Genomic DNA, 19,739 nt, shown 5'->3' on the forward strand with positions numbered 1-19,739 from the left:
GGGTGGCTGCAGCCAGGGTGGCAACAGCCGGTGGGAGGCAGGGGACCCATAGGTGAGGGACTGGACTACAGCCAGGAAGACCTAGGTTGGAACACTGGCTCTCCCACTTCCTGGCTCTGTGACTTTGAATAAGCTACTTAGACTCTCTGTGCTTCAGGCTTCCCATCTGAAAAGTTGAGAAGGAATTAGAGAACCTTTTAGGGTTGGCGTGAGGTCAAATGTGGTGGTATTTGTAAAGGCCTGGGTCTGCCTCCTTGTAGCGAACCCTTCCGGGGATGGGAAAAACCTAGTGCGGGTAGGGGTTGCTCAGCCAGCAGGACAAGAGCTGGGAGAACAGGGACCCGATCTGATCCCAGCTGGGGTCACAACCCAGGGTTGGCAAGGTTCATGTGCTCTGGGGACTAGGGATACCAGGCTCAACTGAGAACTGTCCTGGGGAACGGGGTGCTGGGTAGAATCCATCTTTTCTTCCCAGGCCCCCACATACATATGCACACATGTTACACATACCCTCACAAAATCACACACTACACACCACCACAACCTCACACAGACATGCAGCCCTGCTTGTCACCCACAACCCCACCCATTGTATATATGAACCCAACTACAACCTCACAACCACAAGGACGTGAACCCAGCCACACGCAATCATTCACTGATACAACATTCACAACCTCACACCACCCCAAAGCCACAGACACACAGGCTGAACATAATAACACACACAGCCTCACACAACCATACTCACCGCTACAAACCCACTCACACAGGCACACGAATCATGTACAACCCCATCCAACCACATGTTTACACCCAGTGTAACCTCAAACAACGACACAACCACACACAGCCACACAGCAACATACATGACTCCACACGGTCTCATATGTGCCACGCACAGCCCCACCACACACCTCCAGCCTCACATACCCCACACCACCACAACCTCGCACAATCACCCAACACTGACACAGTCTCATGCAATAACCCTGCCCAGCTGCGCCCACCCCCACTCAAGCACAACCACACAGCGCAACAACGGGGCTCCGGCTCCACAGCCCATCACAGCCTCGCATGGTTCACACAACCACCACGCAGGTGCACAAGCACCCCCTGAGGCTCCTGCTCTAACTCACTGAGAAGAGCCTCCCGGCTGAGTCTCTCCAGCAAAGCCCCAATTTGCCTGGAATCCTTTCATACTAAGGCCCCAGGAGGCCACCCAGCTGCCCCAGGCATCCCTGGGGTCTTGAACCTCACAGGTCATTCACACCTTGGAGATGCCAGCCTGGGCCACATTAGCACCACTAACACCTCCCCATTGTGTCAGTTCGACACTGACCCCCCGGGAAACAGGTGAGCCTGGCTAGGAAGTGCTGGAGCAGAGGGGTGCTGTAGCATAGTCTAGGGACTGGATGGAGGGGTCATGGCACCTTGTGTATCCAACAACCATCAATCAGCCTCCATGGACCACACATTGAGGCAGAAGTCCTCATTGTTTCTCTGAAACTCCGTGGCTATGCCACCAGGCCCTCCACTCACACCCAGCCCTGCCCCTTGAGAGGGTGTTTGGGTTGGAGCTGGGGCAGCAGGGGCCACCGTGGGGCAGAGGAGGGGACATAGGCATCAGAGCGCTGGCCTGGTATGACATCAGTGGGCTGAGTTTGGGGCACAGACAAAAGCCCATGCTCCACCTCAACCACCTACCTGCTTAACCTGCCTGAACCTCCATTGCCACATCTGTAAAATGGGGATGGCATTACCCCACACAAGACACCACTGGATGTGGTGAGGATGAAAGGGGATCACCTGTGCACAGGCCTGGCCCTTGGGAGGCATTTGGGGAGGTGGGGGGATGCAGGCTGGGGGACCGCGGGGCAGCAGCAAGAGTCTGCATGGAGGCTGCTGTCCCCTCCCAGGAGGCTGCTGGGCAGCAGCCGCTGTTCAGAGCTGCATTATTTATGGTGCTCGGCTCAGAGCAGAAGGAAATTTGCTGAATGATCAACCTAATATCTTAACACAAACCCATTTAGGCAAAACAGCTCTGAAGCGAGAACAGAGGGAAAAAAAATAGAAAAGGGAAGCTAAGGGTGTTTGGAGGCAGGTGGTGGCTGGGAGGGAGTGGCCACTGACAGAAGGCTGATTCCTGGCCCTCCCCTGCCCCACAGCCCCCCTGGGAGACCCCTGCCCCAACCCAGCCCACCCATGCCCCACCTTCCCTACCCTCACTGGCTTTGCCCAGCATTCTTCCACTGAGGGAATCCCACCCACTTCCCCCATTAGGTTCAGACAAGGCAAGGGGGTCTGCCCAAGGCTTATATAGCAAGTTAGGGGCCAGGTAGCAGCTGGATCCCTGTGTGCTAGTTCACACTGCAGCCACCCACAACCCTGACCTGTCCCCAGGCTCACCAACCCCTGCCCCAGTCTAGCCCTGAGCTGGCCATGTGGTGGGGCTATGGTGAGCAAGGCTCTGTCCTCCCTTCAGGCCAAAGCCAAGGCCGGGACATGGTGGAATGAGGCTGAGGACCCTGGGGGAACCACTTACAGAACAAGACCACCAACTCTCTTCCCCGTCTGCACCCAGTTCCAGTGACACATCTAGGCGGTAAGACCACATATCAGCTTTTCTACCTCTTTCCATGGTCTCCCAACTCCATGCTCACCCACAGCCCCCATTCTCCAGCCCACAGCGACCACTTTCTTTCTCCAACTCACATACTGTCCTACCCTCGAGCCTTTGCCAGTGCTGGTCCCTCTGCCAGAAGTGCCCTTCCCTCTTCTCTGCCTGCCCAACACCACCCAGCCCCAGAGCCCATTTCCCCACCTTTCCCCACAGAACATCCCAGATCCCTCTCCTGTGGGAACCCACTGCTGCTCACTTGAGTTCTCATCACACACCACTGCCCCCCAGCTGGCTTTTGCCATACTCCACCCTGTGCTTGTGCTGTGCCCAGTTTTGTAACTCTCCTGCTCAGGGTATGAGGGCTGGAGCAAGGTGCCTAGACTCAAATCCCAGCTCTGCTACTTCTTAGCTTAGTGACTTCGGACAAGTTACTTAACCTCTCTGGCCCTTCTTTCATTATAATTGAGTGTGAAGAATAGGTGAGTTAATAACATGCAAGGTGCTTCAAGGCCTGGCATAGGAGTGCTCAATGAATAAATATTTGCTATTATTACACTACTATTATCAGTTTCCTCCATCAGTTCATGAGCCCCTTTGACGAGTGCGTCTTTCTCATTTCTAACTCCCCAGTTCCAGCAGACTGCCAAGCACACAGGAGGTGCTCAATCAATATTGGCAGAACTAAGCCTAATTTCCAACAACGACACCAGCCTGATCCCCTCAGCCCAGGCACCATGAGAAAAAGAGCCAGCACAGAGGCAGGGCCATGGAGAAGATGACCTCCAGCCAGCTCTAACCCATGGCAACAGACAAGGCTGTCGGGCAGAGAGGGGCCAGGGTTAGGGGCCAGCAGCAGGGCCTGCTGTTTGGCTGTAGAGGAGCAGGCGGCTGGAGGTCGGGATGAAATATTTAGGAGCCCACATCCCCAGGAAGTAGAAACTGACAAGCAAAATGAAATGTTGAGATGTAATTACCCAGGCAGGCCAAGCATGTCTCCCCGCCGGCTGCAAGCTCAGGTCGTCCCCCCCACCACCCGCAACAAGCTGGCATTGGGTAATGAAGTCCTCCTGGACCCCTCTCCTGCACCAGCCCTTGCCCCTTCCTCTTCTGGCCGGGGGGTGGGGGGGGGAGGGAGTGGCCAAGTGTTCAGCTCTGACTCCTCCAAGCCAACCCTGGCAGATGGGCTGGAAATGCAGAGCTGGGACACAGGTCCAGCCCTGGCTCTGGATGGGATTGGGGCAATCCTTCACCCCATCAGGCCTCAGGTTTCTCAGCCAGAAGATGGGGCTACTGACCCATACCTGACCGCATGGCCCGAGACAGTGGATATGAGCTTGCTTGTAAGCTGGCCTTGGTGGTGGACAGCAACACGAGTGATGGCCACCACAGAGAGGACAGCAGCAGCGGCCAGCCTGGCCTGGCTGCACCACACAATTCAGGCTGAGCCACTGGGCTGCCTGGGACTCAGTTTACAGGAGGTGAGAGAGGTCGCGCTGAGGCCCAGATGTGGGCCCTGGGCTGGAGAAGTGCCTGCTTCACTCCCCAAAAAACTGCCCTAGGCTCTTCCAGCACAGAGCTCAAAGGCTGGGGGCTTGGCCAGATCTGAGGGTGAAGAGATAGCACCAAGCAGGGAGAGGAAGGGGTCTGCCAGGCTTCAATAATGAGAGCAATGTTGACTTGGTGCCAGGAGGCCATGGAGTGTGGGGTTATGGGATTGGGGGAGGGGTGCTTCGCTGACCCATCCTTCCTGCACGCCGGAGCTCGGTTTTTCTCAACAGGCATTTGAGGCAGGACAATTGTTCACAGCGTGGGACTGTCCCATGTTGTAGCAAAAGGTACGTCTTGGGAACCTGAGCCCCAAATGTCAGTAGGGTCCCAAGTCGGTGTGACAACCCAAAATGTCCCCATGTAGTTCTAAATGCTCCCATGGGCAGAGTGGGTCTGCCCAGAGTTGAGAATGCTTTCTGATCTAAACCAAGGCCCAGAGACTAGCTGTGGCTTCCCCAAGGCTGCCCAGCACGTACCACCCAGGCTCCTCTCTAGGCTGACTCCAGAGCCTCCAGGTGGCTCAGTGCCCCTGGTGCAGGTGCAGCCTCACCTGGCAGCAGCCAGCTAATTCCTCAGCCCAAACCCACTGTGCACCCCCCACTCCTGCCCACACCATCTCTTGCCCCAGGCCTGCTGGCCAAACCTCAGCCACCCGGCCTGGCCCCCTACAACTCTCTCCCAAAATTCCAGTCCCACCTGGCCATCCCTCCCCCTCACATCTTCAGTGCACTCACTTCTCTCAGGTCAAAGTTCAAACTCCTCAGCCCAGTCCTCAGGCCCTGCAGGACTGACCCTGTCCACCTCTCCAGCCGCATCTACTATCACTCCCCACCCCAACAATACCCCTGCAATGTCAGCACACACCAGGCGTCCCTCCCTCCAGACCTTTGCTCAGACTGTTCCGTCTGTGTTTGATGCCCAGGTCTCCTTCCCAGACTCCTCCCTTCTTCAAGTCAGCTCCTGTCTACTCCTGTGGATTCAACTCAGGGTCGCCTCCAGGAAGCCTTCCAGGGTGTCCCCAGGCTCCCCTCCTGTGTGCCCATAACAATCCCAATGTCTCACTCACTGCACTTAGCACATTCTGTGGAAGTTACTGAACAAGATCCCTCTGTGCCCACCAGCCTCTGAGCTCCAGGAAGAAAGCCCACTGCCAGGCACACCGCCGGGCACAGAGCATTCATTCATTCATTCAGCAAGTTTACTGAGCACCCCTCCTCCCCCTACCCAGTGCCAGGCCCAGTCATAGGCACTGTGGATACAGCAGCAAACAGGGCAGACAACAATCTTCCCCGCATGGAGTTGATGTCCATCTATGAAATAGACCACAGATGCTGGGAAATGAAAGAATGAACAAATGAATGAGTGAGTGAATGAATGAAGAGCTCACCCATTGCCCCCCACATACACACTACCCCCCATTATTCCACAGCTCCTTATGCTCATGCAGCCCTCCAAAGTTGAAAATTTTTTGCACATATTGTCTCATTAACTCCTCCCAATCAACCATGTCCTAGGTATTGTGGCCATTTTATAGATGAGAAAACTGACTCCCACAAATCAGAGCCCAGTCCTAGCTGCTTCTACCTTCCCTTTCTCCATCCCATCTTCTCCCTCTCCTCTGCCTTTTTGTCTCTCTCTCTCTCCCCTCTGTTGCCCACCTTCTGGGGTGACCTGGCAAGTTTCCCTATTTGTAAAATGAGGTGGATAGGGGGCTCTGTGAGAGCAAACAGGCCCTGTGCTACCCCTTCCCTCTACCCCTCCACAGCTCCTTTTGTGGTCTCAGCCTTTTCCACTCGCCTCCCTCCCTCCTCTCTCTTCTTGCTTATCCCTTTGTCCTGCTCCCCCCATCCCAAGCCCCTCCTTGGGCCCCAAGACATCTGCAAGACAGTCGTTAGCTTTCCTTCCGGCTCATTAAAAATGAGAATTTGCATAAATATCCATATGATCATTCTGTATACAGCAAAATAGGGCACGAGTATAATCCACTATGTGAGCCTGGGAGAAAGGTAAGGACAGTCACAATGGGGGCAGAGAACCCCGCCCAGGGGTTGGGAGAGGCCAAGGGCTCAGAGCGCCCATCCTCAGGGTCTGAGGCCTCAAAGGCAGCCCCTCACCCCCTCCAGTCCTTTCTCCACCTTCCTAATGGCCAATTCACCTATTTTGTCATTTTCACAATAACACCAAAGTTGAGACTACAATTATTCCCATTTTACAAACAGAGAAACTGAGGATCAAAGAGGAGCAGTGACTGAGAACACATGTCTGAGAACACATGCAAGTTCACGGCCTGGGGGGCAGCTGGCCGAGCCCCTCACAAATGCTGCTGTCTCAGGAATGCCCTCTCTCCTCTTCACTCTCAGCAGGAAGGTTGAAGAACCAAACTCAGGAACTCAATCACGAAGCTTCCTTAGCCAGAGCACCGGCCCCCTCCCCTGGGCCAGGCCCAGCCGTTCTTCAAGGCTCTCCTCCCCTTCTCGGGGGCCCACCTTGGCCTCCCCCTCCCTGAATCAGCAGTTCAGCCAGAGATGCAGAGATTTTTTTAAAACAACTGCCTCCAACCCTCTCATCCCTGCTTCATAAATGCATTCAGACCACCTCGTCTCTAAAATGATCCGCAGCAGTGCCCAGAAATAAACACATTTGGCTACAAAATAAATTGATAACAAAGGCGAGGGGAAGGGACCTGCACTTTACAGATGAGTGCTCCATGTAGCATCCAGGGACTGTTGGGGGACCAAGCCAAACAAACCAAACCCAACCCACTGCCATCGAGTTGATTCCAACTCGAAGCAACTCTATAGGATAGATTAGAACTGCCCCCACAGAGTTTCCAAGGAACACCTGGTAAATTCAAACTGCTGACCTTTTGGTGAGCAGCCATATCTCTTAATCACTACATCGCCAGGGTTTCCAAGCCAACCAAGGGTTCCCAGAATGTCCAGCCTTGTGGCAGGTGCTGCTGTCCCTGGTGCTGAATCCAGGAACACCAGGCGTTGCCTTTTGCCTGCATGTAATCTGGGAGCACGTCCTTTGGGCTCAAACTTCAAAACGCAGCCCAAATCCATCCCTTCTCATCACCACCACCTGCTATTCAAGCTATCATCACCTCTAACCTGGGCAACTGCAGCAGCCTCCTCACTGGTCTCCTTGCCCCAGCCCTTGCCCTCCAATCTATTCCACAACAGCCAGAGAGATCCTAGTAAACCTAAGTCCCCACTACATCCTTCCTCGGGTCACAACCTTCCTCAGAGCAAAAGCCAATGTCCTCACAGTGGCCCACGGGGTCTCCGTAGGAGGCGGATCCTTCCTAGGTCCATCTTGGGGAAGGCTGAGTAAAAGGAACCAAATATTTCATTTAAAAGGAGGGCTCCTCATCCTTCCTTCCTTCTAGCTCCAGGACAAACCAGTTGAGGAGTGCCACAGACCTGGGTTCAAGCTGAAAAGCTGTAAGGCCCTGGGCAAGCCCATGGGCAGCCTAAGCCTTCTCCTCTGTAAAACAGAGACAATTCCCAGGGCTGTGGTGCAAGGGCCACAGCCGGGGCCAGGGCCTGACAGTTTCTGTTATAATGGTTAATGAAACGTTGTTTACAAAATGTGAATTAAAGCAAAAGGAGGCTCAGGGGTCTTCACACAGGCCAGGCCAGGTAGGCTGAGGGGTGGGAGCAGCAGGCAAAGTCTCAAGGGCTTCAGGAAGGAGAAGCAGGTGGGTGGACATGGGGAACAACTGACAAAAATGGCCACAGGCTTCCAGCCATGTGTCCTGCATGAGCCCAACCCTTCCCGCTGCCCTACAAAGAAGGTACACAACTCCTTTTCCAATTTACAGTTGAAGAACTAGAGACTCAGAAAGGGGAAATGACTTGCCTGAGGTCACCCATTTAAAAAAAAAAAAACATTGCCATCAAGTCTGCTCCAACTCATAGCGGCCCTATAAGACAGAGTAGAACTGCCCCATAGGGTTTCCAAGGAGTGCCTGGTGGATTTGAACTGCTGACCTTTAACTGGACTCTTAACCATTACGCCACTGGGGTTAAGTAGGGGCTAGGAAATGGGGGTGAGACAGGGACTTGGGCTGCTAGGCCCCACCCAGGGCACTCAGCAGCCCCCACACTGACCCAAACCAGGGAGCCCCTCACTGAGAAGGCTTCCTCAAGCTGAGGCAAGAGGGAAATATCAGGTTCACAAGGTCCTTCCAGAGCTACAGAGAATAGAGAGCCTGGGGTTTGCGTTAGCCATGTCTCCAAGGAGCTCAGAGTGGGCACTTGGAGCACTGAGAAAACCCACCCCAGACAGGAATGCAGGCTGAAGTTCACAGTCAGCAGACAGGTGAAGAGGGTTTCCTGGAGGTCAAGGCCCAAACCCAAGCTGCGGGGACACTGGGACAGGTCAGTGGTCTTCGCCACTTGCCCTTTAACAGGGGAGAAGAAACTAGAAGGGATCTCCAGTCCATGGGAGCCTGGGAGGACAGAACCTCCAAGTGAAGAGGCTCAGTAAGGAAGACGAGGAGGAAACAAGGGCAAGAAAACGAACTTGAAAAAATGGGGTTCAAACCAGGTTTAGAGATTTGTCAGACAGATCAGAGGTAAAGAGATCAAAGAAGCAGAAGATGCTGAGGAAGCAGGCTGTTGTAGAAGTAGCTGCTCTGCAGGCGCAGGTCTGGCCCAAGAACAAGAGACACACAAGAAGTCGGGGGCCAGCTTGGTGGTACCTGCACTCCCATACATACAGAGCAGAAAGAAAGGCCAAGAGAGGTGGGTGAGGGATGTGAGGTCCACTCCACGGGGGACCACAGAGGTCTCCTGATCCACCACCTTCACATCACTGATGAAACTGAGGCTCAGAGAGGGAAAGTGACCAGCCCAGGTCACACAGCTACACAGAGACAGAGCGAGGCCTGGAACTGAGCCCAGCTCCCAGCCCAGGGCTCTCTGCCCCACTCCCTCACTCTGGTTAATAACAATAACAACTGACACCTTTGCTAACACTTAATCCTTAATGCAGAGGGCAGTGGCAGCTTAGTGGTAGAATTCTTGCCTTCCATGCTAGAGACCTGGCTTCCACGCTCAGTCATGGCACCTCATGTGCAGCCACTTCCCATTAATCAGTGGAGGCTTACGTGTTGCTATGAGGCTGAACAGGTTTCAGTGCAGCGTCTAATCTAAAAGAGACTAGGAAAAAAGGCCTGGCAATCTACTTTCAAAATTCAGCCAATGAAAACCCTACAAATCTCACACAGTCTGATCCAATTGTGCATGGGGTCACCATAAGTGGGGGGTTGACTCAATGACAGCTAACGACAACCCTTAATGTAGTGCCCAGCACTGTGCTAAATGCTTTACATGCATTAGCTAATTTAATTCTCATAAGAACTTTCCAGGGAGGTACTACTATCATACCCATTCACCAAGGTGGAAACTGAGGCATGATGAGTTTAAGTGATGGCTCAAGCTGGCACAGCTTGTAGTAGCAATGCCAGGATTTGAGCCCAGCCATCTATCCCAGCACCTGGGCTCTTAACCTCTCCATTCTACTGTGCCACTGGGAGAAGGGCAGAATAAAAAGGCCAAAGCTGCAAAGGGGCTGTAGCCAGCAAAGGCAAATTTTCTTAAACCCCAAAGAAATCTTCAAACACATTCTACAAAGGAGGCTGATGGGAGAAAGCATTGCTCCTCTCCAAGAGGGCAAGGATGCAAATGTAGAACAAAAAGGACTAAGCGCTTAGTGTCTTCTTCCTTCTGCCATTCTGTCATGTTTAGAGGTGAACGAAGATCGGAGGGTGCCCTGCTGTGATAGGACGGGGCGAAAACATCAGCCATGGGTCAGAGAGAGCCGAGGAAAGTGGCTGCACTATAAGCAGCAAAGCCCTATGACACCCAGCCCAGGGGACTCACAAAATCTAGAGGTGTCAGTGCCCTGAGTGGCAGGGAAATCAGAGCAGACAGGTGAAATCCCCAGGGCAGACTGGGCAGACGAGGGGATTCATCTTTATAAAGGAATGAAGATTGACCTGGCAATCATCAAGCAGTCACATTAATGCCAACACCTTGCCAATCTTCGAGTCCCAGCAAAGAAACCCAGCAGGTGGCTGGTGGACCTCGTGGATCTGCAGGGAGCAACCGCATCTGCTTAATTATTTCCACCCGTGATAGAGTGATGGGCGCCAGGCAGGGGAGCAGAAGATGTGATAGGTCTGAAGTTTAGGAGGCCTGGTTGATGATAAGATGGAATGGTGGGGAACTGGCAGCACGGCAGGGGCCCACTTCCCTCCCCGCAACCTTGGAGATTGTTGTTAGCTGCTGTCAAGTCAGCCCCCGGCTCATGGTGACCCCATATCTGGTCCAGGTGCTGGCTGGCCGGAAGCACAGAGGACAAGCCATGATAAGCCTTTGTCTATGTAACGGATGCTTGGAGTTGGAGATCGTGGATGCGAGGCACAACTTGCCAAATGCCAGAGCTGGACCTTGGAGGTGACCCAAAACACCGTCAACTGTCACAGATGAGGCCCCCAGGAGGGCAATGACATGCCCAAGGGAGCAGAGCTGAGCATCTATTCATTCTACAAACATCTACCGAAGACCTACTATGTGCAAGGGACCCATCTGTCAGTTCGTCATACTGCGGTGGCTTGCATGTTGTTGTGATGCTGTAAGCTATGTAACCAGTATTTCAAATACTAGCAGGGTCACCCATGGGGGACAGGTTTCAGTGGAGATTCCAGACTAAGACAGATTAGGAAGAAAGGGCTGGTGATCTACTGTCAAAAACTGGCCAAGGAAAACCCAATGAATCACAATAGAACATTGCCTGACTTGCTTGCTTTGGACCCATCATCAGGAGGGATCAATCGCTAGAAGATGATATCGTGCTTGGTGAGGTAGAGAGCCAGCAATCGCAAGGGAGACCCTCAGTGAAATGGATTGGACGACAGTCACAACGATGGACTTGAACATGCTGGTAAACATGAGGATGACATAGAGCTAGGCAACGTTTCGTTCTCGACAAAGTCTATCTATCCACCTACCTATGTACAAGGGAAGGTGAGGGAAATGGAACTGAGTTGGATCCTACCCCTCCCTGATCTCAAGAAGCGTAAAGTCAAGTGGACAAAGCAAAGGGGAGTTTTAACAGTCACTGGGGTGGGATGTGATTGGGGCTCTCCAGAGGGCAAGCCCTGGGGAAGACCCCTTCCCCTCCACCAGGGCTGAGCAACTCTGCTAGGGGAAAGTGATGAGGGGGCCCACAGGGAGAAGGGGTCTTGGGACTGAGCCTCAAGGACCCCCAGGGGCCCAGAGCAAATAGAACCAGTAGGTGGAGATGGCATGCGCTAATATACTCCCTCAGTCAAGCAGGCACAACCCCAAGGGCTAAAAAATATACAAAAATGCAAGACTGGCCTGAAAAAACACTCTTGTCACTCCGCCTCACACTGCTCCCTGACCCACAGCCAACAAGACCAGGCCAGGCCCCTCACTGAAGTCCCATCTGTCTTGCTCATTCTCACTTCCGCTATTGCTCACGCTGTTCCCCCGCCTGGCGCGCCCTCTCTTTCCTCTCTGCTGGTCCAAATATCCCTTCACCAAGCCCGCTCCAACGCCCCAGCCTTGCTGCGCTGGAGGCCCCGAAGCACTGGCGAGTGTCTTTCCTTCAACAGACACATCATCTCATCTCTTCATTCACTTATTCTGACAACCTAGATTGAGCAACTACTGCATGCCGGGCAGGGCGCTAAGGTGTGGCTGTGTGCTGCCCCCAGCCCCCCTGAGAGCACCCGATAGCAGGCCCATGGCCTGTCTTCTCTCCTCACAGGGAGGCTAGGCAACCAGCAGGTGCGAAATAAACCTATGAAACCCAAGCCAGCTGGGAGACTCCACTGGGGCCTGGAGGGCTGAGCATCCTCCCTACCCTGCCCCTGGGGCAGGCAGCGCCTCGGGATGAAGCCCCCAAGGCAGGCACTGCAGCCAGAAATGGGAGGAATTGAATCCCACATTTCACCAAAGCTCTCACACCCCTGGGGAGCCCTGGTGGTGCAGTGGTTAAGTGCTCATCTGCTAACAGAAAGGTCAGAGGTTCAAACTCACCAACCACTCCGCAGGAGAAAGATGTAGCAGTCTACTTTCGTAAAGATTACTGTCTTGGAAACCCTATGGGGCAGTTCTACTCTGTCTTACAGGTTCACCAGGAGTTGGAATCGACTCGACTGCAACAGGTTTGGTGTGGTTTTTTTATTCACACCCCTGCCTCCCGCCTCTGGGAAAGGATTTTCGTCCTCAGCCAGTCGGAGGAGGGTGGAGAACAGCCAGGGGGCTCAAGTGGGGATGGAGACTCGGGTCCCAGGGTGGCCTGGCCCAATCCCAGGTACCCCTGCTCTGTGAGCCTCAGTGTGCCCTTCTGTAGGCTGGCAGAGCAGCCTCACAGGCCTGGAGGTAAGGTGAGGGGGCTGAAAAAGGGGACCAGGGACCGGCTTTTGTGAGCAATCATCCATTCAGCAAACATTTATTGAGCAAGTACTATGTGCCAAGGGTTGTGCAAGGTGCTAGGGATGTAGCAGCGGACAAACAGGCAAAAATTCCTGCCCTGGTAGACCATAAACACAAGAAGTTTTACTAACCGAAACCAAATTCATTGCCATAGAGTCAATTTCAACTCAAAGTGACCCTATAGGACAGAGTAGAATTACGCCATAGGGTTTCCAAGGCTATAAATCTTTACGGAAGCAGACTGCCACATCTTTTTCCTGTGGCACAGCTAGTGGGTTCAAAACGCTGACTTTCCAGTTAGCAGCCAAGCGCTTAATCATTGCAAAACCAGGGCTCCAAAGATTTACTAATCAGGTGCTATTTTAGATAGGGTGCTTAGAGAGGCCTCTTTGAGTAGGGGACACCTGAATGCACTGAGGATGTGGGCCGAGCGGATGTCTGGGAAAGAGCTTTCCAGGTGGAGGGAACAGCCTGTGCAAAGGCCCTGAGGTGGGCTCGTGCCTCGTGTGTTTGAGGAGCAGCAAGGAGGCTGATGAGGCTGCAACAGGCAGAGTGAGGGTGAGTGGAGCCCAGGGAGGTCCTGGAGGTGAGGGGAGGTAGCAGAAACGGGAGTGGGCATCTATGTGTCCACATTTAGTAGGGCTTCTGGGTCCTGGGGGTCCCCCAGAAACATGAGCAGTACCAGCCCCTCCAGGTAGAACAGCTCTTTCAGCAGGCCAAGTTTTTCCCTCATCCCCTCCAAGCCTCCAAGAGACAGGAGTTTCAGTTACAGCCAAGGAAGCCCAGCCCAGAGAGGCCACACAACCCAGCTGGATGCAGAGCTGCCTGTGCCTCAGGTCTCCGGCTGCCCGAAGCACCTGGCCTCCTGAGCTGGGCCTGCCAGTGGCCACCGGTGCCACTATGCTGACAGAGGGCCATCGAAACACAAGTCTGACGCTCAGCCATGGGAGCTGAAGCTGGAGGTCAGACCAGCCACAGTGTGACTTACCTGTGCATCCAGAAAATCAGTAGAGTATGTGGGGGTAGAGGGGGCACAAGCCTTCGGGACTCCCCATGGGGCACAAAACAGGATGTCCTCCAAGAAACAGGTTTGACAGATCCACAGCTTAAGCCTCCTTCCTGCCACACCCAGAGAGGCATCTTGTTCCCACCCTTGGGGCCCAGGCCCAGGTGTGCCCAGGGATGCTGGGTATGCACGCTGGAGAGGACCAGAGCCAAACTCTGGGTGAGCCCATGGAGAGGCTCCTGCCAGGAGCTGACCTGTATGCTCCCTGCCACGCACCGGAGGTGGTACAGCTCAGTGCTGGGAAGACCACCTGCTGGAATCAAATCCTGCCGCTGCTACTTTCCAGCTGTGTGGCTTCAGAGCAGTTACTTAACCTCTCTGAGTTTTGCCATCTGTATAATGGAGCTGGCGGTAATGATGACACCTACTTCATAGGGTTGTCTTGAGAGCAAAATGAGTTAACATGTACAAAGCACATAAAACAGGCCCTGATCCACAAGAGGGCTCCACAAATGTCACCCACCATCTTGTCACACTCCCATGGGATTCCTGGGCTCTGACACACAAGATTTCCATGTGACCTTAGGCAGACCCCTTACCATCCCTGAGCTCGGTTTCCCATATGTGAAATGGCAACACTAATGCAGGTAAACTGAGACTCACATGGGACCCCAAGGCTGTGGGAATGTAGAAGTTTATGTTCCAGACGCATTCCCTGAGAGTACCCAGGACGGTGGGTGGGAGGCACCGGAGGGCAACAACAGGTCTGCGCCACCCTCTTACCACCTGTCTCCCTCCGCGGTGACTCATGCGTTATCTCTGGAGCCCAGGCGGGGCCTGCTCTGCATGTCTAATCCCAGCCCCGGTTGTGCTGCTGTGGAGCCAGTGGGAAGGGCAGCCTCAGCAGTGGCAGGGAGGACGGAGTCCTGGCTGCAGCCCAAAGGTACGAGCACATACATGTGTGCACACACATACCCCTCAGAAGCACACACATGCACATGTGGGGAGACACCACAGACACCTCACATAAGCACACACATATACACACAACCATACAGGCCCAGACACACTCCAGTGCACGCACACACAGCACCCCTACTGAGGCCTGCCAGTCACACACCCAGAAATTCACATACATGTGCACACACACGGGCACACACACACACATACATGTGCCCTGGCCACCTTTAGAATGCACCATCAGACCAAATGACCCATAAGAAGTGGAGGGCAGCCCTTCCCACCTCTGGGATGGCCTTGAGTCCTGTGGTTTTGTCCCCAGCCCCGTCCTTGGATGCAGCTTGCAGCCTGAGTCTGGGTACGGCACAGCCCCCCAGGGCCTGCCAGCACTCCTCAGGCCTCCCCAGGAGTGACGGGACACCAGGGAGAGCTGGGGCCCAGGCAGCTGGCCCCTGAATGATAACTCTCCACTGGGCATTCCTGAGCTCCCTCCTCCATGTGCCAGGAGTTTGATTCATTCTGACAACTCTATAGGGTTGAGGCTGTTTTATCCCCATTTCACAGATAAGAAAACTGATGCCCAGAGAGGCTAAGTGACTTTCCAAGGATCACACAGCCAGTAGGTGGTAGAGTCAGAGCCCAGGTCTGTCTGACAGAGCCTGATCTCTTAACCACTCACTGCTGCCTCTGTGACGGCTGAGCTGGGGGAGGTGGCAAACATAGAGTAGAAGGGCCCTGGGTCAGAGAGCCTTGGGTCCAAATCCTGGCTCTGATACCTCGCTGTGTGACCCTGGGCAAGACACTTCACCTATCAGAGCTTCAGTTCCCCCAACTACAAAATGAGGACAAAAATACCTACCCCACAAGGGTGTCACCACCAGGCTTAGTGACTGTGCATGGGGGGTGCCTAGCACAGGACAGAACTCAGTTAAGGGCCACGGGATTGGCCGGGGCATAAACCAAACACCTGAGCAGATAGGTGGGTGTTGACTGGGCTAGGGAACATGGTGCCAGGACTTCCTTTAAACCCTCTGCCAACGGGCTGGTCAATATTGGGCCATTCTGGGTGCTTGGGTTGGGGCTGGAGGGCTGCACTGGGTGCGCTCTCGGCCTCTTGAGCTGTGTGAGGTCGTGGAAGGCTCTGACCTCCCTGAGCCTCAGTGTCCTGATCTAAGAAGTGGGGTGACAGTACCTACCCCAGCCCATCCTGCTGTGTCACTCTCGGGATCTCATGCTGCAGTGACTCTGCTGCCCACAGACTCTATGACAGTCACCCATCAGACACACTGGTGGAGTCATGGTTATTGTGATGGTCTAGAACCAAAGTTCAATTTTTCTGAATCTAACTTTTTTTTTTTTTAACTTATCACCCCAGTAGACTAGACGCCCGTTTAAGGACAAGGGGGTTAATGACGTGTCCTCAGCACAGGCTTTGCACACATTGCCAGCATGCTAGCTCCCGCCACCCCCAAGACCCTAACTGACCTCCAAGGCTTGGGCCACAAACAGCCCTGGAAGCAACAGTCACCCCCAGTGGCTAAGACTCCACCCCCCACTCTAGGCTACTGTGATGCTTAATTTTATGTGTCAACTTGGCTAAGCTATGATTCCCAGTGGTTTGGCCAAACACTAGACTAGTTGCTGTTCCATGATACAATTTAATGTAATGTGATGTAACCACCCTCCATAATGTAATCAAATGTAATATAATCAATCAGTTGAAAAGGGAGTTTCCTTAAGGTATGTTGTATCTTCAGACTATAAATATTTTGACAGAACTCGTTCTCTTTTCACTCTGCGCTCTTTCTGTCACCTAACCTACGGATCTTGGGACACAAGCCTGAAAGAGTCTCCAGCCTATAGGCTATCCTACGGATTTTAGACTTGCAAACCTCCAAGTAAGCTAATCCGTTGAAGTAAATCTCTCTCCCTCTTCTTCTCCCTTTCTCTCTCTCTCTTTCTATGTATATATATCCTATAAATATATCTCACTGGCTATTTCTCTACAGAACCCTAAGGCATTTAGGAATGGCCTGCTGGGGTGCTAGGTGGGGGCTCCCCACCCAGAGGACAGAGCTGGGTTCCAGACCCAGCTTCCCCACGTTCTAGTTGTGTGGCCTTGGGAAAGTGGCCTACCCTCTCTGGCCTCAGTTTTCTCATCTATAAAATGGGTAGAATCATGTTCCCTTGCCAGGCCCAGTGCTAGGCCCCCAGTAGGTGCCCAGGACTTGCTGGCTGAGGCTCCCGCCAAGGCTCCGACATGTAGCCCCAGTCTAGCGAGTGCACCCCCCCTCCACCCGCTCCTCAGTGCTCCTCTGAGCAACTCACAGATGATTTATACTTCAGAGGATGAATCAATACCATATACGGCCAAAGACATCTTTAATCTTTCACAGGGATTAGGCTACAAGGTACAGCGGCCTCTTTCTACTGGCCGCTCAATTCTGATTTCAATTTGGCCAGCTGGAGCACGGCTTTCTCTCTCCTTTTCTTTTCACTGCCTGAAGACGTTCCTCCAAATCAAATTTCATTTAGCAGGTGGGGCAGGGGGGGCTAGCTGCCTGTACACAGGGGAAGGCCTAGCCAGGGCCTCAGGGGCTGCCACACTCTGTCACAGGGTGACAGAGGGAGGGTCTGGGGCCCTGGGAGGCCCAGCATGGCAGAAGGGCCTCAGTGGTGGTGGATGGAGCACACGGGGTGAGGGTGGCCCCTCAGATGGAGGCTCTGGCAGAGAGAGTAGTTCTCTTCTTTGTCTAGCCTGTGAGCTCCTTGCTAAAAATCTTGAACAGACTTTACTTTTTCTAGCTACCCAACACCTAAGTAGATGCTTGTAAAAAATTCAGACAATAGAGGCATAATTTCAGACAAAAAGCAATGCCCATACCCGCCCAACCCTGCCCCTCTTGCTCTCAACACCTAAGCTTGTGTCCCATGGGGTGTGTGTGTGTGTGTGTGTGTGTGTGCGTATGAATGACTGTTGGGCTCCTCCACCACTTGCTTAGGGACTGACCAGTGTGGGTCTCAGTTAACCAGCTGCCATCAAGTTGACTCTGGTGACAATCTCATGTGTGTCAGACTAGAACTGTGCTCCATGGGGTTTTCAATGGCTGATTTTTCAGATGTAGATCACCAGGCCTTTCTTCTGAGGTGCCTCTGGGTGGACTCAAACTTCCAACCTTTTGGATAGCAGCCAAGCATGTTAACTGTTGCACCACCCAGGGACTCTCTTGGGTGGGCCTCAGTTAAGATGCGAAGGAAAAGAGTGAAGATAGAACAGACAAGAATACAAAAGCAGTTAAGATCTGGGTCCTGGAGCCCGACTGCCTAGGTTCAAATCCCTTCTCCACCCCTAACTTGCTGTGTGACCTGATGCCAGTTATTTGGCCTCAGTTTCCTCCCCTGTAAAATGGGCATAGAGCAGTGCCTACCTCAGAGGATCGGGAGGATCACACAGGACAGTGGGTATAAGGAGCTGGGCACACTACAGGCACATAGGCAGGGATACAGAAGTTCTACTCTGTCTTATAGGGTCGCTATGAGTCAGGATTGACTTGTCAGCAGCAGTTTTATATAAGTCTGGGTGTGGCTCTGAGTACCTGAAGGCAGGGACTGAACACAACTGAACTCTAGAACCCTGGGCCCTCTGTCCCTTCCCCTGTCCAGTACCTTGATACCCAAATTCTGCAATGGCTGCTCCTTAAACAGAAAAGGCAGTGGGCTTGTTTGGGAAAGGATTCAAGCCACTGAGAAGGAGAGAACCGGTTGAGCCAGACAGACGCTGCTAGCCTGGAGAGAGTCCTGTGTTTCGGGTCTAAGCACAGGAAAGGACATGTGGGCAGCCAAAAGGAGGGGGGGTTGTGGCACTGGGGACTGACACTGTCACCCGGGGTCCGAGGGTGCTGACCTCCGACCGCCCTGGGGGTGGGGAGCGGGTTCCCATTCACCCCTGCTTCCCTCTGCCTGGGCCTGGCTGCTGGCGCAGGGAGTGGCCTGGAGCTGGCAACATCCATCAGTGCTGCCCCACTTCCTGCTTCCCTGCCGCCTCCCTCCACCCGGTAGCAGGAACCCAAGCAGCTTCAGCTGTACAATTAAAGGGGTTTATCTGAGATTTATAGCAGGATTATGCCCGCAGGGTGTTACCAGTGCCAGCCTCTGGACACTATGTGGTCCTTAGGAAAAGCAATTAGAATCCTGGGGCTATGCCGGTATAAATATACAGACGCCATCCACCAAGGTCGAGGGTGCTTCTGTGAGCTATTTAGAGATAGGGCCTTGGGAGAGGCCAGAAGAAGGGCAGAGGGGCTCTCTGTGCAGGCAGTTGGGTCTGCCGGGAGGGGAAGTGCCTCTGCCTCCCCTGATACTCACGACAGGGGTCCTGAAGAAGCCACATGTGCCATCCCTCGCCCCCATGGCCCGGGCCTCAGCAAGCCCTCTCCTCTTGACAAGCTCACATCCCCCCAGGTGGAGATGCCCCAATCCAGGGGCCTGCTGCTGCCTCCAGCTGCCCCCACCACAACCCCGAGGTGTGCACTCCTGCCTTCATCATCATCATCAAAACTGACCCCCTGAGTGGCCCAGGCTCCAGGACCCTGCTAAGCTGCTGGGCTGTTGCCAGCTAAGATGTGAACCCTTGTTATCTGTCATCTGAGTTAGCCTCTTATAGCTTGGGTGATACCTAAAAGTCTTATCAGGAGCTCCTGAGACAGCAATTTAAGGTAATGCAGTGAGCTTAATGGGGAGTGCTCGGCATTGTGGTAAGTGGGGGAGACCTCAGGATTGCAAATGGCTTCCCCAGAATTCCTCAGATCCCACCCTGCAGACAGCACCTACTTCACAGAAGGCCAGATCAGCTCAGCCCCAGCCAGCTGGAGAACTAGCCTCAGCACCACAGGCAGCTCCATTTTAAGGACTCCAAAGTCCCAATCTCTCAACCAACCCTAGCCCCTAGAACCTCCCTGGCTGGCTGCCCACTTCCTGGGTCCTGGAGGCCTCCTTAGACAGGACCACATCCATCCTCATCTTCCCCTTCCTCTCTGCCCTGAGAATGGCAGTGGTTCCACTGGCTTCCACACCTGGAATTTGGACAGTCCCTTCATTGGCACAACCAACGTGGAGTCTGCAGTCA

General features: G+C 53.7%; 1 protein-coding gene across 1 annotated transcript in view; it reads right to left on the reverse strand.

Moving 5' to 3' along the window:
- The window catches only part of GRM4 (glutamate metabotropic receptor 4), a 131,639-nt gene that overhangs the window by 52,115 nt on the left and 59,785 nt on the right, over nt 1-19,739 (reverse strand). The window lies entirely within an intron of this gene.

Source organism: Loxodonta africana, chromosome 1, assembly GCF_030014295.1.
Source record: "Loxodonta africana isolate mLoxAfr1 chromosome 1, mLoxAfr1.hap2, whole genome shotgun sequence".
Lineage (NCBI taxonomy): Eukaryota > Metazoa > Chordata > Mammalia > Proboscidea > Elephantidae > Loxodonta > Loxodonta africana.